The 21,070-nt window shown below is 46.7% G+C and overlaps 1 long non-coding RNA gene across 2 annotated transcripts; it reads right to left on the bottom strand.

The window, feature by feature from the left end:
* Positions 1–95: 95 nt before the first annotated feature.
* On the bottom strand, positions 96–5,902 carry LOC100695458 (uncharacterized). Of its 2 annotated transcripts, XR_003216062.1 has the most exons (4): positions 2,563–5,902; positions 1,911–2,103; positions 1,551–1,641; positions 96–1,391 (listed from the first exon to the last, which is right to left on the bottom strand). It is a non-coding gene; the product is annotated as an uncharacterized LOC100695458 (long non-coding RNA). The 2 variants fall into 2 exon arrangements; XR_003216061.1 differs by having other exon boundaries at positions 1,911–5,893.
* Between the last annotated feature and the right edge of the window lie 15,168 nt (positions 5,903–21,070).

Raw genomic sequence — 21,070 nt, 5'->3', positions numbered from 1 at the left:
TCAAAGATGATTTTTAATGAATTTTTGAGAAGCTGTGTTGAATTTGTGCATAACTGTCCTTTATTTTTTGTGGAATATTGCAGTTAATAGAGATGAAACTTTCAGGTTTTTATTCAAGTTAAAAAAAAATGCAACAACACCTCATTAAGAATCATTCAAAGTTACATGTGCAGTACTCCATACAGCTTATATCCTTTGAGAGGAATGATTTGAAGCATTAATATTATTTGTTGTCCAATATGCAGCAGCTCAAACACTGGTGATAACACCTCCGTATGTTTGTCTGTTTTCCTGCCGGTGACCACTATGCAGCAGCATACTGAACCTGGAAACCTGCTCCATCATCTCTCAAAGGTAAAGATTATACTGGAAAATCTGTTAGTATATACATGGCTTTGTCTTTTTTTTAAATAAACAGCTAATGTCAGCTGTCAGCAGAATTGTAGAACTAAAAAAAATGTAAGTGCAGAACTTCAGATCCTGACGTGTGTGAGGACCAACTGATAAGGACAGGGAAGGATCAGCTCTATTTCAGATTAGAGGGATAAACGTTATATTTCACGGTTTGTGATGATTCTCTTCTCCTTGTAATTACAGGAGCTGCCCTCAGATTCAGATCTCAGCAGCACCCAATGACAGCAGACAGATCATCCAACATGTTCACATGTTGACTGCAAAATTAACAGATGAAAACAGTACAAAGGTCAAAGTATGACATGTGCTGTCAGTGAAAACTGCAGCTGTTTTATTGATAAAATTAAAGACAAATAGATTAATCATCCATGTAACTGTGCCACTATATAGGAGCATATCAGAATCCTTTAACAATCCCTAAGGAAATTATGTAAAGCATCATTGCCTCAAGTGAGGCTCGAACTCACAACCTCAGCATTGCTCTGCAGGTTACTCCCATATAAATACCACACGCTGACAGATTGCACTGGAGCCTAATAACAATAACTCAGTTTGGTGTTTCAGAAAGCTGCTGATCTCAGACCTGCACAGCTTCTGCTACATGAAGAGGACATGATATTTTCTCTGACAGCATTAAATAAAACCTGATGAAGGTCAAAGGTCATCACTTGTATGTTAGACTAAAAACTTCTAAAAATCTTTTACACTGGGTTTTGCTAGTAGTGTAGAGGATTATCTGAGTACATCTAAAATTAAAAAAGCAAAGGTCTCCATCACAGTGTTCATGAAATGCTGGGTTTATCCATCTTCTGCGGTGGGCCTATGGTGGAGCTCTGAAAATTTCCCTGTAAGGGAGCTGCTGGTGAAGATCATGAGTCCTGCTTGATCCCTGCGATGAGCTTCAGTCTTCGTGGGGTTTCTTAAATGATGCCTCTCTCAGTGGGTCAACAGAACATTTGACACACCTTCTGTGGTTTCTGTAAGTTAACAATAAACCAGAACGACATCAGTGTGTGATGGAACCAATATTTTGTCTAATGTTTGTTGCAAATGCATTTGACATTATACCATTAACCATTTTCTGCTCATTTGTATTACTTTATAAATAGAGTATTTATTAAAAATGTTACCATTACCTTGGGAGTTGAGTTTAATTTTTCCTTCTGCTGTGTTTTGGTCACCATTCTTTGACTGTATAACATCACTGTGTTCATTCAGTGGATTACTCTGGAAAAAAAAAGATGACAACAAATGAGCTGTCAAAATGGATGACGTTAGAATTTCTGTGTGTATCCTTAAAAATAGTCTGTGGAGTCGCCTGTTACACTGAATTTCTCTCACCAAATCATCTGTATGAGATGTAGAAAATGAAAAAATGGCCCAGAGCCACAGCTGGCAAAACTGAACACCTTATGTGACTATAAATTAAAAAAAAAAAATCAAGATATTCAATTACTTCCTGCACTGGTATGGATGCTACAGTTATAAGGTCTTACCCTGACTCCTGCTTGGGTGGTTGAAGGTGACACACTGGGACTCCATGTTGGACATTGGTGATTTGGCCTAAAGACATGTGAGGCAGCCCACGTCCTCAGGACACCCATTTCTTTCTTATTGCCCTGTGAAATTCTGGGATTCAACTACATACAAAGTCCACTTTTATGACTTCATGCTCTAGACTTTCTGTATCTGAAATGAGAGATTGGATAACAAATAAATAAACATTGTTCAAAAACATTTGTCTCAATATGTGATCACATGCAAAGTTTTACCATCTAGTTTCTGTCAGAAGCCTTGGAAAAAACTTTTTCATTACACCAGGTTGGCTCAGAACAAATTTTTCATGTTTCTTTCTTTCACCCGTTTTCAACTAAGCATCTTTACAGTAACCCCACTGATTGTTGCACAAGACAACTTTAATGTCATCACAGCCCTGTAAGCATTTGGGAGACACGGACAACGGGTCCTTTCCTGAATGACAGATTTTGCCAGTCAGAAACAACCAGTTTTTCCCAGTTTTCACAAGAATGTATAATTTTTCAAGCTTTTGGAGCATTTTTGAATACCCGCAGTAACCTCCACGTGTTAACTGTAATCCAGAACAGAGGTAATGGCTGACCGACCCGTTCAGCTCTTCAACCCACTCACAGATGAGGTTGCTCGCTTGTGGTACTCAGCAATGGGAGTTGGTGTTCTGACAGGCGCACTCAGGGACGTGCACCATTTGTTGGCATCACGGACAGAGTCACTGAGATTTTCAAGTGTGTTCAGGTCTGGGGAACGTGAGGCTTGGAGATTGCCATCTGCACACATTAGCGCAATATTTTTAATGGGTTGATGACCTGTCAAATCAAAATCAAATCACTTTTATTGTCACATCACATTTCTAGTACACTGGTACAGCGCATGTGAGTGAGATTCTTTTGTGCAAGCCTCACAAGCAACAGTGGTGTGCAAAATACAAGAATGTAAGAAACAAGCCAATTATAAGAGCAGGAATGTGAGAGTTGTGAGAAATATATGTACAATTTTAAGGATGTATGCACAAAAAAAAATGTATGTTTTTATGTCAAAAATAGCCAAGTCAGCTGTTGAATATTGTGCAAAAGAAATGGCATATAGGTACAAAATGGAGTGCATAGTGTTGGATTCCCGGTAGGTGAGAGTGAGGTGTCTATGAAGTGTCACTGTTCCATCAGGTGGCCTGATGGAAAAAGCTGTTGCTCAGTCTGCAGGTTCAGGACCAGATGCTACAGTACTTCCTGTCTGATGGAAGTAGTTTAAATAGTTTATGGCGGAGGTGACTGGAGTCTTTGATGATCTCCCCCGCTTTCCTCAGGCACCGCTTCCTGTAGATGCCCTGGAGGGAGAGACGCTCACCTCCAGTTATCCGCTCAGAACATCGCACCACTCTCTGAACAGTTTTGCGGTTGTAAGTGGTGCTGTTGCCATACCAGGTAGCGATGCATCCAGGGAGAATGCTCTCAACGGCACAGTGGTAGAAAGTCCGGAGGATGTGGGCGCTCATGCCGAATCTCTTTAGTCTCGTGAGGAGGAAGAGGCACTGGTGCGCCTTCTTCACTGCTTTGTTTGTGTGTACTGACAGATCCTCTGCCAGACGTACATCTAGGAAACAGAAGCTGCTCACTCGCTCCACAGCAATGCTATTGATGGTGATGGGGGTATGTGCTTCTTTACCCCTCCGCCAGTCCACTATCAATCCCTTGTCTTCGTGACGTTGAGGGTGAGATGGTTCTCTTGACACCAATGAGCCAGAGCACTGACCTCCTCCCTGTAAGCTGTCTCGTCACTTTTGGTGATAAGGCCCACCACTGTTGTGTCATCCGCAAACTTCACGGTGATGCTGGAGTTGCTAGTGGCCGTGCAGTCATGGGTGTAGAGTGAGTACAGGAGAGGGCTCAGTACACACCCCTGTGGAGCACCAGTGTTCATTTTTACAGTTGATGAGGTGATGCTGCCCAATCTGACCAACTGGCATCTGTCAGAGAGGAAGTTAAGGATCCAGCTGCAGAGGGAGCTGCTCAGTCATAGATTCTGCAGTTTCCTGTCCAGCTTCGAAGGAACAATGGTATTGAATGCTGAGCTGTAATCTACAAACAGCATTCTCACATACGTGTCTCTCTTCTCCAGGTGCGAGAGGGCAGTATGTAGTGTTAGGGCTATGGCGTCATCAGTGGACCTGTTGTAGCGGAATGCTACAGAGGGTCCAGTGACTTGGGTAGTGCAGAGAAGTTGAAGTCCCTGACCAGCCTCTTGAAGCATTTGCTCATGATGGGGGTCAGGGCTACCAGTCGCCAGTCATTCAGTGATGAGATGGTGGAGGATTTGGGTACAGGGACGATGGTAGCCATTTTGAAGGAGGCTGGGACTACAGACAGCGAGAGGGGAAGGTTGAAGGTGTGTGTAAACACTCCAGCCAGCTGAGCCGCGGAAGACTTGAGGACTGCTAGCTTTGCGCGTATTCACCTGTCTGAAACACCTCCGCACATCCTCCACAGACACAGTGTGCACGCTGATGTCATACCCAATGCGTACCCTGTCCAGTCTTGCTGTGTTTCCTGGGTCGAATCTAGCGTAGAATACGTTTAGATCCTCACAGAGAGAGGCCATGGACTGCGGTCTGCTGATTTTCCCTCTAAAGTCTGTGATTGTGTTTAGTCCCTGCCACATACTCAGAGGATTGTCAAATTGTTATTCCACTCTGTCCTTGTACTTATATTTCACTGTTTTAATTGTCTTACTGACTTGGCAATGTGCGTGTTTGTAGTCCGATGTGTTCACGGAGGCAAAAGCAGCGTTCCGTGCCGCCAGTGCCGTGTGAACATTGCTGTTAATCAACAGTTTTTGATTTGGGTAAACCTTAACTGTTCTGGATGGGACAACATCTTCCACACATTTCTTTATAAATCCGCAGACTGAGTCTGTGTACTCATCAATGTCGTCAGCAGCCATCAAAACAGTCCTGCAGCAAGAACTCTGATTGGTCGGACCAACAGTGGACCGGTCGTGATAAAACCGCCTTTGGGTGTGCGGTTCTCTGACTGCTGATCGCGCTGTAGTTCCCTGAGTACTCGGTCGGTGTCAGCTTGTGGGGGAATGTAAACAGCCGTAATGATCATTGCTGTAAAATCCCTCGGTAGCCAGAATGGCCGGCACTTCAGGTACGGGTGCACGTTCGCATAATCACACAAGCTGTTGTTGAGCATGAAACATATACCACTGCCTCTGCTTTTCCCAATTAGTGCCTGTGACCTGTCTGTGCAGTGCACAGAGAACCCTGGTAGTTGTATGGCAGAGTCCGGTACCTTGTGGAATAGCCAGGTTTCTGTGAGGCACATCACGCAGCAGTGCCACATCTCTTACTGGAATGAGATCCATGCCCGAAGTTCACACAGCTTGTTCCCCAGAGACTGCGCCGTATCAGTTGAACGAGAACACCAGATCTTCTGCTTCTGCGTTTGCGGCCTCCAGGGGCCCAGCACAAAGGCAAGATGAATGGGGGGGTCTGCAAACTTGAACTCCAGAGAACGATGAGAGAGTCTAGCTCTTATGTTCAGTAAAGTTTGGTGGTCATATACAAAAAAACCATAATGTTACTGGTGGAAAAAATAAGGTAAAAGTAAAATCAAACACAAAAAGCAACTGTTGCTTGGGGGAGCTCGTGACAAGGCTGCCATACTCGGTGCCATCTTGGTCTAGAGAAACCACAATTGAGGTTGCAGCTCAGAAGCTTTGGAAAAACCTTTTTCATTACACCAAATTTGCTCAGGATTAATTTTTCCATGTTTCTCGCTTTCACCCGTTTGTCATTGGATAAAGCATCTTTATGGTTACCCAAGTGATTGTTGCGCAAGACAATTTTGACATCTTCAGAGGTCCAGGTCCTACAACAGGTCCTTTCCTGAATAATAGATTTTGCTAGTCAGAAACAATGTCCACATAATCGTTAGTAATAGCAAAAGAAAAAAAAAAAAAAAAAAGAATTAAACAGGAAACAAAGTGACCATGAAGGAATTTTTTTCCAAGTTTTCACCAGAGTATATATTTTTTTAAGCTGTTGGAGCATTTCTGAGTACCCGCAGTAACCTCCATGTGTTAATTGTTGTCCTGAATGCCGTTAAAGGCTGAACCATACATTCATCTCTTTAACCGAGTGACACTCACCGTGTTAAAATTTTAAAAAAACCAAAGTAGATCAGGTGCATACTGAGCCAAAAACGAGACGGGTTAGCGGTGGCCCTAGCCTAATTGGGTTTGTGGAAATTTGTGACTAATAGCCATCCTTCTGAATGGCAAAGTGTATCGCGTGATCTGAGGAGACATGATAAAAGCCACACCAGCTGCATATAATTTTGTTTAGATTACAGTGCCCAGCATTTCAGCAGACTCATGTAACAATACTTACAGTGCGGACATTAAAATAAAACGTACACCACGCATTTAAAAATTCTTTATTTCAGTTTCGCAATAATAGCAATAGGTTGCGTATGATGAACGCAGCACTGGTACTCGACGGGTGATCGCTTGTCGTCGGCAGTGATGGGCGCCAGTCCTTGACGAGTGCTCCCAGTGACTGGGACTGGTCCTCAACGGGTGACCCCTTGTCGTCGGCAGTGATGGGCGCCGGTCCTCGACGGGTGACCCCTTGTCGTCGGCAGTGATGGGCGCCGGTCCTCGACGGGTGACCCCTTGTCGTCGGCAGTGATGGGCGCCGGTCCTCAACGGGTGACCCCTTGTCGTCGGCAGTGATGGGCGCCGGTCCTCGACGGGTGCTCACTTGTCGTCGACAGTGATGGGCGCCGGTCCTCGACGGGTGCTCACTTGTCGTCGACAGTGATGGGCGCCGGTCCTCGACGGGTGCTCACTTGTCGTCGGCAGTGATGGGCGCCGGTCCTCGACGGGTGACCCTTGTCGTCGACAGTGATGGGCGCCGGTCCTCGACGGGTGCTCACTTGTCGTCCGCAGTGATGGGCGCCGGTCCTCGACGAGTGCTCCCAGTGACTGGGACTGGTCCTCAACGGGTGACCCCTTGTCGTCGGCAGTGATGGGCGCCGGTCCTCGACGGGTGCTCACTTGTCGTCGACAGTGATGGGCGCCGGTCCTCGACGGGTGCTCACTTGTCGTCGACAGTGATGGGCGCCGGTCCTCGACGGGTGCTCACTTGTCGTCGGCAGTGATGGGCGCCGGTCCTCGACGGGTGACCCTTGTCGTCGACAGTGATGGGCGCCGGTCCTCGACGGGTGCTCACTTGTCGTCCGCAGTGATGGGCGCCGGTCCTCGACGAGTGCTCCCAGTGACTGGGACTGGTCCTCAACGGGTGACCCCTTGTCGTCGGCAGTGATGGCGCCGGTCCTCGACGGGTGACCCCTTGTCGTCGACAGTGATGGGCGCCGGTCCTTGATGGGTGCTTACTTGTCGTCGACAGTGATGGGCGCCGGTCCTCGACGGGTGCTCACTTGTCGTCCGCAGTGATGGGCGCCGGTCCTCGACGGGTGCTCGTCGTTGGCAGTGATGGGCGCCGGTCCTCGACGGGTGCTCGTCGTTGGCAGTGATGGGCGCCGGTCCTCGACGGGTGCTCGTCGTTGGCAGTGATGGGCGCCGGTCCTCGACGGGTGCTCCCAGTGACTGGGACTGGTCCTCAACGGGTGACCCCTTGTCGTCGGCAGTGATGGGCGCCGGTCCTCGACGGGTGACCCCTTGTCGTCGACAGTGATGGGCGCCGGTCCTCGACGGGTGACCCCTTGTCGTCGACAGTGATGGGCGCCGGTCCTCGACGGGTGCTCACTTGTCGTCGACAGTGATGGGCGCCGGTCCTCGACGGGTGCTCACTTGTCGTCGGCAGTGATGGGCGCCAGTCCTTGACGAGTGCTCCAGTGACTGGGACTGGTCCTCGACGGGTGACCCCTTGTCGTCGGCAGTGATGGGCGCCGGTCCTCGACGGGTGACCCCTTGTCGTCGACAGTGATGGGCGCCGGTCCTCGACGGGTGCTCACTTGTCGTCCGCAGTGATGGGCGCCGGTCCTCGACGAGTGCTCCCAGTGACTGGGACTGGTCCTCAACGGGTGACCCCTTGTCGTCGGCAGTGATGGGCGCCGGTCCTCGACGGGTGACCCCTTGTCGTCGACAGTGATGGGCGCCGGTCCTTGACGGGTGCTTACTTGTCGTCGACAGTGATGGGCGCCGGTCCTCGACGGGTGCTCACTTGTCGTCCGCAGTGATGGGCGCCGGTCCTCGACGGGTGCTCACTTGTCGTCCGCAGTGATGGGCGCCGGTCCTCGACGGGTGCTCGTCGTTGGCAGTGATGGGCGCCGGTCCTCGACGGGTGCTCCCAGTGACTGGGACTGGTCCTCAACGGGTGACCCCTTGTCGTCGGCAGTGATGGGCGCCGGTCCTCGACGGGTGACCCCTTGTCGTCGACAGTGATGGGCGCCGGTCCTCGACGGGTGACCCCTTGTCGTCGACAGTGATGGGCGCCGGTCCTCGACGGGTGCTCACTTGTCGTCGACAGTGATGGGCGCCGGTCCTCGACGGGTGCTCACTTGTCGTCGGCAGTGATGGGCGCCAGTCCTTGACGAGTGCTCCCAGTGACTGGGACTGGTCCTCGACGGGTGACCCCTTGTCGTCGGCAGTGATGGGCGCCGGTCCTCGACGAGTGACCCCTTGTCGTCGACAGTGATGGGCGCCGGTCCTCGACGGGTGCTCACTTGTCGTCGGCAGTGATGGGCGCCGGTCCTCGACGGGTGCTCACTTGTCGTCGGCAGTGATGGGCGCCGGTCCTCGACGGGTGCTCACTTGTCGTCGGCAGTGATGGGCGCCGGTCCTTGACGAGTGCTCCCAGTGACTGGGACTGGTCCTCAACGGGTGACCCCTTGTCGTCGGCAGTGATGGGCGCCGGTCCTCGACGGGTGCTCACTTGTCGTCGACAGTGATGGGCGCCGGTCCTCGACGGGTGCTCACTTGTCGTCGACAGTGATGGGCGCCGGTCCTCGACGGGTGCTCACTTGTCGTCGGCAGTGATGGGCGCCGGTCCTCGACGGGTGACCCCTTGTCGTCGACAGTGATGGGCGCCGGTCCTCGACGGGTGCTCACTTGTCGTCCGCAGTGATGGGCGCCGGTCCTCGACGAGTGCTCCCAGTGACTGGGACTGGTCCTCGACGGGTGACCCCTTGTCGTCGGCAGTGATGGGCGCCGGTCCTCGACGGGTGACCCCTTGTCGTCGACAGTGATGGGCGCCGGTCCTTGATGGGTGCTTACTTGTCGTCGACAGTGATGGGCGCCGGTCCTCGACGGGTGCTCACTTGTCGTCCGCAGTGATGGGCGCCGGTCCTCGACGGGTGCTCACTTGTCGTCCGCAGTGATGGGCGCCGGTCCTCGACGGGTGCTCGTCGTTGGCAGTGATGGGCGCCGGTCCTCGACGGGTGCTCGTCGTTGGCAGTGATGGGCGCCGGTCCTCGACGGGTGCTCGTCGTTGGCAGTGATGGGCGCCGGTCCTCGACGGGTGCTCCCAGTGACTGGGACTGGTCCTCAACGGGTGACCCTTGTCGTCGGCAGTGATGGGCGCCGGTCCTCGACGGGTGCTCACTTGTCGTCGGCAGTGATGGGCGCCGGTCCTTGACGAGTGCTCCAGTGACTGGGACTGGTCCTCAACGGGTGACCCCTTGTCGTCGGCAGTGATGGGCGCCGGTCCTCGACGGGTGCTCACTTGTCGTCGACAGTGATGGGCGCCGGTCCTCGACGGGTGCTCACTTGTCGTCGACAGTGATGGGCGCCGGTCCTCGACGGGTGCTCACTTGTCGTCGGCAGTGATGGGCGCCGGTCCTCGACGGGTGACCCCTTGTCGTCGACAGTGATGGGCGCCGGTCCTCGACGGGTGCTCACTTGTCGTCCGCAGTGATGGGCGCCGGTCCTCGACGAGTGCTCCCAGTGACTGGGACTGGTCCTCGACGGGTGACCCCTTGTCGTCGGCAGTGATGGGCGCCGGTCCTCGACGGGTGACCCCTTGTCGTCGACAGTGATGGGCGCCGGTCCTTGATGGGTGCTTACTTGTCGTCGACAGTGATGGGCGCCGGTCCTCGACGGGTGCTCACTTGTCGTCCGCAGTGATGGGCGCCGGTCCTCGACGGGTGCTCACTTGTCGTCCGCAGTGATGGGCGCCGGTCCTCGACGGGTGCTCGTCGTTGGCAGTGATGGGCGCCGGTCCTCGACGGGTGCTCGTCGTTGGCAGTGATGGGCGCCGGTCCTCGACGGGTGCTCGTCGTTGGCAGTGATGGGCGCCGGTCCTCGACGGGTGCTCCCAGTGACTGGGACTGGTCCTCAACGGGTGACCCCTTGTCGTCGGCAGTGATGGGCGCCGGTCCTCGACGGGTGACCCCTTGTCGTCGACAGTGATGGGCGCCGGTCCTCGACGGGTGCTCACTTGTCGTCGACAGTGATGGGCGCCGGTCCTCGACGGGTGCTCACTTGTCGTCGGCAGTGATGGGCGCCAGTCCTTGACGAGTGCTCCCAGTGACTGGGACTGGTCCTCGACGGGTGACCCCTTGTCGTCGACAGTGATGGGCGCCGGTCCTCGACGGGTGACCCCTTGTCGTCGGCAGTGATGGGCGCTGGTCCTCGACGGGTGCTCGCTCGACGTGTGACGTCCTCAACGGGTGGAGTGACAGGCATGGATCCTCAATGGGTGCATCAGTGACAGGCAGTAGTGCTCGACGGGTGAACTAGAGACAGATGTCGGTGTTCGCCGAGCGCTCACTCAGCGTCCGCAACGACGGGCACTGGTGTTCGATGGACGCTGCCAATGACTGGCTGCCGCCGGCGGTGCCAATGGATGAATGGCTGGCGCTGCCGGTGACTGGTGCTGGTCCCTGACAGGTCCTCCAAGGCTGCTGCCAGTGACTGGATGATGCCGACAGGCATTCCTAGTGACAGGTCCGATACTTGACGGGTCCTCAATGGGCGCTCTAAGCAACAGTCGCCAGACGGATGCTCCCAGTGACCCGTACTGGTCTTTGACGGGTGATCGCTTGTCGTCAGCAGTGATTGGCACTGGTTCTTGATGGGTGCTCCCAGTGACCCGTACTGGTCTTTGACGGGTGATCGCTTGTCGTCGGCAGTGATGGGCACCGGTCCTTGACAGGTGCTCCCAGTGACCAGCACTGGTCCTCGACGGGTGATCCCTTGTCGTCTGCAGTGATGGGCGCCGGTCCTTAACGGGTACTTGCAGTTTGGGAGCTGGCCCTCATCTGCTGCGATGTGTGCCGCCCTTGACTAGTGCTCCCAATGACGGGCACTGGCGCTCAATGTGTGCTCGCTTGTTGTCCTCAGTAATGGGAACCTTCTTTCACCCCAACCGGTCGCAGCAGATGGCCGCCCCTCCCTGAGCCTGGTTCTGCCGGAGGTTTCTTCCTGTTAAAAGGGAGTTTTTCCTTCCCACTGTCGCCAAAGTGCTTGCTCATAGGGGGTCATATGATTGTTGGGTTTTTCTCTGTATTTATTATTGTGCTATCTACTGTACAATATAAAGCGCCTTGAGGCGACTTTTGTTGTGATTTGGCGCTATATAAATAAAATTGAATTGAACTGAATTGAATGGGTGCTTGCTTGGGTGCTGTTGCGTGCTGCTCAAACACATTTTTAGCATATCAGCTTTAACTAGGAATTAACAGCTCTGCCTGGGGAACCTGATACAGGAAGCTGGAACTGCAACCCAATACTCTCACCTTTTTGACTGTTTTTTTGACCTAGCTTTAAGATTTGTTACATCCCTAAATAATTTGCTGGTTGCTTTGTTTCAGATGAGCGCTGTCTCAGATTCTGCTTTTGATTCTTTTTTCTCTAAAGATCATAAAGATTATATATAGCTAAACTAAAAATAATAACTAAAAAAAACCCACAGAAGCAGGGCAATGCAGATCAGTGCAAGATCTCCTCTGGCTCCATCTTCCTTCCCACCATTCTCTGTGTTTCCTCCTATGTTAGCTGCAGGTAAGAAACAAATGTGAGATGTCAGCTGTTATATAGGTAATGAGTAAAGAACAGAACAGAACAGAATCCATTTCATCTTCAAACTGCTGTCAGACATTATCTACTACACTCTGATCACATCACTCAGACCAAAAACTGCTTTCTACAAAGAAGAGAAAGGAGACAGCGTACCTTTAAAAGTTTAGTAGTTTTAAATTTAACCCATATGGAAAAGATATATATATGAATCTTATAAAGTTTGTATCTGTCTTGTGTGAAACTTGTATGAAAAGCATACAAGAGTGAAAACAGATATAAGATCCCTTGAAAAATTATATAACGAAACTTGTATGTTTTGGATACTTACTAAAACAATATATGAAAGTAATGAGAAAGTGGCCACTTTGATGAGTAAATCATGTAAGCCTTAATATGATTTAGTCATGAAAGTGGCCACTTTCATGAGTAAATCATATACGTTTTTACTATTTCTTTTCCATATAACCACTGGCCCACAGTGCTTCAATCAGAGTGTGAGTGTGTTAGTGATGGTTAGAAATGTGTATGGCATATTAGGAGATGAGCATCCACTTTAGCAAATAAACATCTGATTGGTTTCTCTCTCACGAAGGGAAGGAAGCAGGTTCACCTCTGATCATAAAGTGAAATCAACAGACTCACCTGAAGGAACAACAGTCATGTTGATGGTGCCGATGGGGTCACTACTGAGATGAGCTCTCTTCCTGTGGCCCATTCGTGTTTTAACACGGCACTCATATATTCCTTCATCATCTGTCATCACATTCTCGAGAATCAAAGAGACATTGCCATGCTTCACCTCGCTGTCCTGCAGATACGCACGGTTCTTAAAGGATGGATGTTGGTATAATAACTCAAAGTGCCCATCCCGGTAGAAAAGAACAAAGTATGGCTCCAGATCAGGTCTGCTCCACTCTATGCCTACAATGGGTTTGCTGCTGTTTGGAACTTGGCAAGGCAGAATGACCTTCTTTCCATGCTCAGCTGTCATGTTTATTTGGACTGAAAGAGAAAATAACACAGAGCAAGAGAGGTCAAATGGATCAAAGTACAACTTCTAGAGGAGGAGCTACAGAGACCTAAAGCAGAGGGAGTAAAGTACATACTGCATACTAGAGTTTGGCAAACTGATGTGTCCTTAACCATTAAAACCCAGGCCCCGTTCCAGAAGGCAAGTTTTAATGATGACTCTGATTTTGTTAAGAGTTGACCCAATTTGGACTCTGTAAACGTAACCTGACCTATAACCTGCATTACTGTACCATATTTTTCGGGCCATAAGGCACACGGTCGATGAACGGGTCTGTTTTCATACATAAGGCGCACCGGATTATAAGGCGCATTCAGCAAAACAAAACAATCAGATAAGTCAAACTTTTCTCAACTCATTCTTCTTCCTTCCTCCACTTTCATACCATTGATTCATTAATGTTGAATTCTCTCGCAGCTGCTCTATTCCCATGTTCTACTGCTTGACTGATAGCCTGGAGTTTGAAATCCGCTTCGTTAAGCATGTCTGTTAACAGGTGCCATTTGGGGGCCTTTATACACACAATACGGTAATATTATGTTGAAGCACAGTACGTATGAGGCTCCTGACTATGGTAGCCATAATGCTCCGACAGTCCATCAAACGGTGCGGCTACGTCGCTTACTAAAGTCGTACTAAACCATTTTTGACAGATTTTTGAGCGCCATGTACCACATAAAATCTGTTCGAGGTAAGTAAGCTCAACCAGAATTCATACATAAGGCACACTGTAGATTTGTGAGAAAAATTAAAGGATTTATAGTGGACCTCATACTCCGAAAAAAATATGGTAATCACTTTTTTAAATGAATTAATTCATATGAAGTTTAAGATACAAACTACTGATCAATCATTTGTGTGCTCTAATTGGTCACAGCTGGATCTTGGAGATTATTTGAAGTTTCTGATCACTTTCAATATTTTTCAATCACATGTATATACAGTGGCTTGCAAAAGTATTCAGCCCCCTTGAACTTTTTCACATTTTGTCACATTACAGCCACAAACATGAATCAATTTTATTGGAATTCCACGTGAAAGACCAATACAAAGTGGTGTACACGTGAGAAGTGGAACGAAAATCATACATGATTCCAAACATTTTTTACAAATAAATAACTGAAAAGTGGGGTGTGCGTAATTATTCTAATGCAAAGCAGTGATGATCATTGGGTTAAATCAGCATTATGAATTTACATTGTTCTTTTTTATTTTTAAAATTTTCTGGGATTTGAGTAGAGACTGGGTTTTTATTCCTCTGCACTACATCCTGAGCTCTTCTCGTTTGACAGGAGCAACTTCTGAAACATGCGCCGTTAGATTATAATGATCAGCAGCTTTGAAGCCCTTCAATGCTGCTGATCATTATAATCTATAATGATTATAATCTAATCCTACGCAGTCAGGTTGAAAGACGTAACAGTATTTAAATGGTGGAGGAGAAAGAAGGCTACCCACGGAGTAATATGTTGGACATACTGGTGGATCATGTGGAGTGAGATTATAGCTAGTAGACTAAATGAATCATGTAAGCTGTGAATTTGCATACTAAGGATGAGAGTGTGTATAATGTATTAAAGGAATCAAATAAAGTTAGATGAGCATATTAAGAAGATAACTGGAAATCATTTCACTCAGATGTTCAATTCATCATTATTTCCATACATGGTGCTCCATAATATCAGAGTAAGATATAAAGCAATGTGGTGAAAGCATTCCAGGTAACAACAGTCTCCACTCACTGTGTGTTTCTGTGAGAGAGAGAGAGAGAGAGAGAGAGAGAAAGAGAGAGAAAGAGAGAGAAAGAGAGATTGCGGACATCTGGAAATTCCCTAAAATGCAGAATAGGGTTGGGCGAAAACCCAAAAAATTTTCCAACCGGCAATCGTCAGTCCAACAATTGCCAATGGATGATATATTCACGCATGCACAGACTTTTTGATGGGCGGAGCAATATAGTCATGCATGGACTGATTTGCTCATACAGAAGAAGTCCAAACATGGACAAACTAATTTCCAAAAAACACGCTGTCAGCATTAAGGGAGCTAAAAACGCAGTCCTCACGATAAACGCGATTAAAATTTTTTAACGCACTTAAGCCACCTGGAGCGCAGAATCCACAAACTTTGGACAAACTGCCCGAAATGTATTGACAGAGACACTTCAGGGATTTTGACTCAGTCTGTGCTCCAGATGGGTTAATTGTTAATCGCGTTAGTCGTGATGACGGCGCGTTAATGCTCACAGCACTAAAAGAATATAAAGTCGCCAATTTGGGATTTCTTTGGCTTTAAACCAGATGAAAGAGGTAAACCTAAAGATGTAACCAAAGCGGTGTGCCGCTTGTGCAGGTGTGTAGTGTGAGCAAAGTACTCAAACACGACTAACTTGCATGGGCATGTACGTGTCCATCATCTGGCATCAGTATGCGGCTATCACCAGCTTCTGCAGCTTCATCAACAAGCATTTGGGTGCACTCTGAGGAGGGTGCATTTGCTCGCAGATGAAAGGGGGTGCTGTTAAAACAGCGCTATTATTATTATTTTTTTCTGTTGACTGCTTCTATTAACTCCATCATTATTAGCAAACTTACTCGTGGGCAAATAAATAAATAAATCGCCCTTGTAAAAATATATATAAAATAAAATATAATATAATATAATATAATATAAAATATTATATATCAATTTGTCCAATTGCCCAACCCTAATGCAGTACCCTGTATGGTTCAAAAAAGAAGGAAAAAAAAAGGCGTAAGGAAGGTTCCAGAAGCATGGGGTCAACCAAAAAAGTACTTCCTGGTTATGTGAAAGAACTGATCTGAGACAACCAAACCCCGATGACATCATAACAATATGTTAACGTCAATCACAAAGTAAATATGGACAAGAACTAACACACAGGCAGAGGAGAGATCGGGATCTGCTCGGCTTGTTTGTGTATTTGACTTTTCACATCAGATTCTCTAGATTATTTGATTTTGTCCGAGTCTCTGGTATTCCTGACAGGTGGTGTTACTGCCAATTCTAAACCAAGACTGTACATATTCCCCAACACACGCACACACAGAGAAACAGCGAAGGGCTCAAAGTTCTGCCATATCTAAGAATCAAAATAACATCTGGATTTTTTTCTTTTTCTTTTATTAAGACGGGCTGATTTTAACGCTCTCCTCCCGCCATGATGTCTATATTCCGGCTGTGTTTATGTGTGTGTGTGTGAGTTTGAGGAGCTTCAGTCTCTCATCATAAGCCACCGTGAGTCTTTTACATGCTGGAACAAACGTATTTATCAGACACCGCTGAGGCAGATGTTAAAAAGTTTCCTTTCGGTTCTAACCCAGCTTTCCTTCCTCTGACGTGAAACCTGACAGGTCGTCTACACGCATACCTATACATTTACATAATAATGCGAACTTATTTCTCAGTGAGTTCCAGTTATTTTACAAATCATTTCAAAACAAATGCATTTAAAATCAGCTCAACTTCACCTGCAGAGCCCAGCGGGACGCAGACGGACAGTAAACCCAAGCAGAGGCGCAACATAAGAGTCCCAGCACTCATGTCCTTGATGTGAGCTCTCCTTCGACTATAAAACATTGTATGTTTCCTATACGATGTCCCGAAAAACGAGCGTTTGTTTGTTTGTTTGTTTTATTAAAAACGTAATAATCCTTTCCCTGCGCGTATCTCCGGTGCGTCCTCCTCGTCGTCGATGGATCCACTAAAAGCCGGCGAAAACTGGATTCTCACACGTCCCGCCAACTTACCCGAAATACTATAAACCAATAAACAGGAGGGCTCCCATCAGCTGATATTACCTGTGAATACATATTGGTTGAAAGTAGATATGTGTACATGTGGATGTCTGGGATAGGTCAGTTAAATGAGCCGTAATTTAAGTCAAGCCAGCCGCCTCTTATCCGTTGCATAAATGTTCTTACGCTTCTGCACTAGCCTTCACGGCAGCGCCTTTTCTCCTTCGTTTCCGATCGCAAATAATAGACCTTCGCACACATACACGCGCGCGCACAACTTGGATTGAGACAGCCTGGTTGCGTCCCTTTCAAATTTCATTAAAAATCATCCTTGATCGTTGACGTCAAACTTTCAACACATTCCTCCTCTGGTCCACCTACTGTACAATCTGTGCCAAGTTTCATCCCTTATCAGGTGAAATATTCCCCCAAAAGACAGTTATGCTCAAATTCAATACAGTCGATTCAAAAATAATAATAATAATAATACAATTCATTTGAGGGCCCAAGGGCACCTTACAAAGAGAAAAAAAGAGATGAATAAAACAGTAGATTAAAAATAAATTTAAAATAACAAAAAAATAAACAAGATTTGACAACAAGTAAGATCTGTATTAAAGCGAGTAACCAGTTTAAACAAGTATGTTTTGAGCTGTGACTTAAATAAGGGAAGGGAATCTATATTTCTTATGACTGGAGGAAGTGAGTTTCAGAGCCGAGGAGCAGCATGAATGAAAGCTCTGTTCTCCATAGTGATAAGACGAGCAGAAGGAACAACAAGATAATTGGCAGATGAAGATCTGAGAGAGCGGGAAACAGAGGTGATATAAAGAGGATCACACAGATAAGGAGGGGCAAGGTTATGGATGCACTTAAACGTGAGAACTAAAATTTTAAAGTTTATCCCAGCTTCACATCATATTCAAAAACCATAAAAATCATTGAAAATCATCCTTTTTAGTTGTGAGTTGGTAGTTGAGTTCACTATCCAATAAAGGCAAAAAAGAGAAGTATTGCAGTGGTTGGAGTCAAAACTTTGCAGACATGGAGTGTGAGTTGTAGAGAAGAGGAATTTGTGGAGACTTTCATGCTAACTATCAAAGATCACACGCACACATAAAACATATTAAGGATTGTACATTACCAGATGTTATTGTGAAAACTGTACCATACTGAATTTAACCAGATAAATATTTTATATAAATATTTTATAGAGAGCGTGTATGCAAATTGCTAACAAGCAGACATTATAATTCAACATACATTGAGAATAGCAGACAAATCAACAATACACCTCTTCCAATTAATGGCTAACTGATATTATGCTGAACACAGTCCAAAAGATTCAATAAGCCACATCAGGGTCTACTGTCTGTCTACTGTTTACTAGCACAGCCAAGTGGCTAACAAAGGTAAACAGAAGTTTTCCCAATCACAACTAATGAATGTTATCTTGTTTCAGGAAACATAATACCTGCCATTATCGAAAGACACGTCTGCTTACTTGTGTCTTTTACTTGTTTCTCCTTTTCTTTTCTCTTTTTTTTTTCTAAACTGAGGACCTGATGGCTTTGACCCTTTCTTATCCATCTTCCATCAGTAATTTCGTACTCCAGTATGAACACCCAACCCCTCAACATAAACTAATAGACTAATAGACCTACACCTATAGGTTTTTTTTCTGGGATTTCACACAACCCCTGAAAAATAATTAATACATAATGGGCTTGGATTGACAATATTATGAATGAAATGTGCACAATTTGGAAGCAGCCCGCCCCATCCCCTTTCGACAGGTTGTGTGTGAGACTTCAGCACAGCAGCAGCAGCAAGTAGGGTAACTGAGGACCCTCGCACTCACTTTTCGCCTATATGTGTGTGATAGAATTAAGAAAACACATCGGTGCAAATTATAAGTCGATGTCTTCAGTTTTTGTGTTTGTTGTAGGCCTGTCAGCGTTAACGCCATCATTATGATTAACGCGATTAAAATTTTTAACGCAATCAACCTATCTGGAGCACAGAATAGATAAACTGCATTGACAGAGACATTTCAGGGATTTTGAGTTAATCCAGATGGATTAATTGCGTTAAAAATCTATAATCATGTTAATCGTAATGATGTTGTAAAACGTTGACAGCCCAAGTTTGTTGGTTTGTTTTTATTTTGTTTTATTTTGCGAGTTGGTTATTAGGTGCCGCTCCAGCCAGCCAGAGAATCCCCCACCGCCCCACCCCTCTCCTGCTCCATCATCTCTCAAAGGTAAAGATTATACTAGAAAATCTGTTAATATATAAGGCTTTGTCTTTTTTTTAAATAAACAGCTAATGTCAGCTGTCAGCAGAATTGTAGAACTAAAAAAAATGTAAGTGCAGAACTTCAGATCCTGACGTGTGTGAGGACCAACTGATAAGGACAGGAAAGGATCAGCTTTATTTCAGATTAGAGGGATAAACGTTATATTTCACGGTTTGTGATGATTCTGTTTTCTTTGTAATTACAGGAGCTGCCCTCAGATTCAGATCTCAGCAGCACCCAATGACAGCTGACAGATCATCCAACATGTTCACATGTTGACTACAAAATGAACTGACGAAAACAGCACAAAGGTTAAAGTACCACATGATGTGCTGTCAGTGAAAACTGCAGCTGTTTTTACTGATAAAGTTAAAGACAAATAGATTAATCATCAATTTAACTGTGCCACTATATAGCAGCATATCAGAATCCTTTAACAATCCCTAAGGATTAAATTATATTAAGCATTGCTCCAGTGAGGCTCGAACTCACAACCTCAGGATTACTCTGCAGGTTACTGTCATATAAATACCACACACTGACAGATTGCGCCACTGGAGCCTAAAAACAGTAAGTCAGTTTGGTGTTTCAGAAAGCTGCTGATCGCAGACCTGCACAGCTTCAGCTACATGAAGGGGACATGATATTTTCTCTGAGAACATTAAATAAAATCTGATGAAGGTCAAAGGTCATCACTTGTATGTTAAACTATCTTTTACACTGGGTTTTGCTAGTAGTGTAGAGGATTATCTGAGTACATCTAAAATTAAAAAAGCAAAGGTCTCCATCACAGTGTTCATGAAATGCTGGGTTTATCCATCTTCTGCGGTGGGCCTATGGTGGAGCTCTGAAAATTTCCCTGTAAGGGAGCTGCTGGTGAAGATCATGAGTCCTGCTTGATCAATGCGATGAGCTTCAGTCTTCCTGAAGTTTCTTAAATGAAGCCTCTCTCAGTCGGTCAACAGAACATTTGGCACAGGACAGCTGTGATGAAAGAAAGGGAGGAAGTTTCTCCAAACCTCTGGACCCAGGAAACCCAGCTTGGAGCCTAATGGTCTCCCTCACTAGTTTTCCCCCAGGGTGGATGTAGCTGTTGTACCTGTGGACTCTATTATTAAATGAAAAAGAACAAATTACACTTCTGTGACACTTCTAATAACAGAGGGATGTTAGATGTGTATTTACCTTAATTTAACCAGTTGTCAGTTGCTGTAAATTCAATTAAATTCAATTTTATTTATATAGCGCCAAATCACAACAACAGTCACCTCAAGGCGCTTTATATTGTACAGTAGATCGCACAATAACACATACAGAGAAAAACCCAACAATCCTGTGACCCCCTATGAGCAAGCACTTTGGCGACAGTGGGAAGGAAAAACTCCCTTTTAACAGGAAGAAACCTCCGGCAGAACCAGGCTCAGGGAGGGGCGGGGCCATCTGCTGCGACCGGTTGGGGTGAGAGAAGGAAAACAGGATGAAAGACATGCTGTGGAAGAGAGACAGAGGTTAATAACAGATATGATTCAATGCAGAGAGGTCTATTAGCACATAGTGAGTGAGAAAGGTGATTGGAAAGGAAAAACTCAATGCATCATGGGAATCCCCAGCAGCCTACGTCTATTGCAGCATAGCTAAGGGAGGATTCAGGGTCACCTGATCCAGCCCTAACTATATGCTTTAGCAAAAAGGAAAGTTTTAAGCCTAATCTTGAAAGTAGAGATAGTGTCTGTCTCCCGAATCCAAACTGGAAGCTGGTTCCACAGAAGAGGGGCCTGAAAACTGAAGCCTCTCCCTCCCATTCTACTTTTAAATACTCTAGGAACAACAAGTAAGTCTGCAGTGCGAGAGCGATTACTTAACTGATTATTTAAGACCTTGTATGTGAGGAGCAGGATTTTTGAATTAAATTCTGGATTTAACAGGAAGCCAATGAAGGGAAGCCAATACAGGAGAAATATGCTCTCTCTTTCTAGTCCCTGTCAGGACTCTTGCTGCAGCATTTTGGATCAGCTGAAGGCTTTTCAGTGAATTTTTAGGACAACCTGA

The sequence above is a fragment of the Oreochromis niloticus genome, linkage group LG22, assembly GCF_001858045.2.
Source record: "Oreochromis niloticus isolate F11D_XX linkage group LG22, O_niloticus_UMD_NMBU, whole genome shotgun sequence".
In the NCBI taxonomy this organism is placed as follows: Eukaryota; Metazoa; Chordata; class Actinopteri; order Cichliformes; family Cichlidae; genus Oreochromis; species Oreochromis niloticus.
This window is presented reverse-complemented; position numbering and strand designations above follow the sequence as displayed.